Source organism: Mandrillus leucophaeus, unplaced genomic scaffold, assembly GCF_000951045.1.
Source record: "Mandrillus leucophaeus isolate KB7577 unplaced genomic scaffold, Mleu.le_1.0 Scaffold163, whole genome shotgun sequence".
Classification (NCBI taxonomy): domain Eukaryota; kingdom Metazoa; phylum Chordata; class Mammalia; order Primates; family Cercopithecidae; genus Mandrillus; species Mandrillus leucophaeus.
Window position 1 is genome coordinate 3,056,128 of NW_012101621.1, and position 1,618 is coordinate 3,057,745.

The following is a 1,618-nucleotide window of genomic DNA, read 5'->3' on the forward strand; positions in this document are numbered from 1 at the left end:
AAGAAAAAAAAAAAAGAAAAGAAAAGAAAAGAAAAAGAAGTGGCACTGATTGTTGTGTGTTGATTTTTATACCCTACAACTTTACTGGATTCATTTCTTATTTCTAATAGGCTTTTTTGGCGGAGTCTTCAGGGTTTTTAATGAATTTATGTCATCCACAAACAGAAATAATTTTACTTCTTTTCTGGTTTGAGTACTTTTAATTTCTTTTCCCTGTCTATCTACTCTAGCTAGGATTTCTAGTATCATGCTGAATAGACATGGTGAGTGTGGATACTCTTGTCTTGTTCTGCTCTTAGAGGAAAAGTTTTTTTGTGTTTCACCATTGAGTGTGATGTTAGCCGTGGGCTTTTTATATATGGCCTTTATTATGTTGGGGTAATTTCCTAATTTGTTGAATATTTTTATCATGAAATGTGAAGCAGGTTCACTGTGCACTGGCTACTAACTTGTCTGAGTCCAGTGAGACAGAACACGCATGCATACAACAAGGTTTATTGCATACAACAACATGAAACAGGTTTATTAATTACAAATAAGCAAGGGACAACAGAAGCTTAGGTTTCATTGCAAACAGGTTCCTCAAGGCTCAGGAAAGTTGCCTAGGGTGGATGGGGTATCATCTGCATGTGGTCCAATTGTACCACACCAGAGGCACCTGAGAAATTACCATGCCCTAGGTTTTAGACCCCAGGATGATGTGACACCCTGGGCTAAAAAGTACTGAAGGACACTGTTTCTAGGGGGTATCTGAAATACAGCCAGCCTGTTCCAGCCATTTCATTCCTATCTGAAGATGTTACATTCCCAGTATGTTCTACGGTTATTCTTGAGAACCACAAACAAGAAAGTGGAGAGAACTGGGTTGGTCCAAGACCACCCGGAGAACCATCCTGCATGAAAGGATGTTGAATGTTGTCAGATTCTTTTTCTGCATCTATTGAGATGATCATGTAATTTTTATCCCTCATTTTGTTATGTAGTGTGTCACATTAATTTATTTTTATATGTTAAAACATCCTTGCATCCCAGGGATAACTTCCACTTGGTTATTGTATATGATCCTATTAGTGAGCTATTGAATTTGGTTTGCTAATATTTCACTGAGGATTTTTGCATCTATGTCCATCAGGAATATTGGTCTGCATACCTTCTTGTAGTGTCCTTGTCTGGCTTTGGTATCAGGGTAATAATGGCTTCATAAAATAAGTTTAGAGGTATTCCCCTTTCAGTTTTTTTGGAATAATTTAAGAAGGATTAGAGTTAATTCTTCTTTAAATGGTTGGTAGAACTCATTAGTGAAGGTGTCAGGTCCTTTGCTTTTCTTTGTTAGGAGGTTTTGGATTATCTAATCAATTTCCTTACCAGTTATAAATCTGTTTCGATTTTTCTGTTTCTTCATGATTCACTCTTGGTAGGTTGTATGTTTATATAAATTTATGCATTTCTTCTTGGTTATCCAATTTGTTGGTGTATAATTTTTTTAATAGTCTCTTAAGATTCTTCTTATTTCTGTGGCATCAATTGTAATGTCTTCTCTTACATTTTTATTTTATTTGAATCTTCTCTCTTCTTTTTCAGTCTAACTAAAAGTTTGTCAATTTAGCTTATGTTTTCA

The 1,618-nt window shown here is 35.4% G+C and overlaps 1 gene segment (V, D, J or C); it reads left to right on the top strand.

Moving 5' to 3' along the window:
• The window catches only part of LOC105536781, a 21,127-nt gene that overhangs the window by 1,101 nt on the left and 18,408 nt on the right, over nt 1–1,618 (top strand).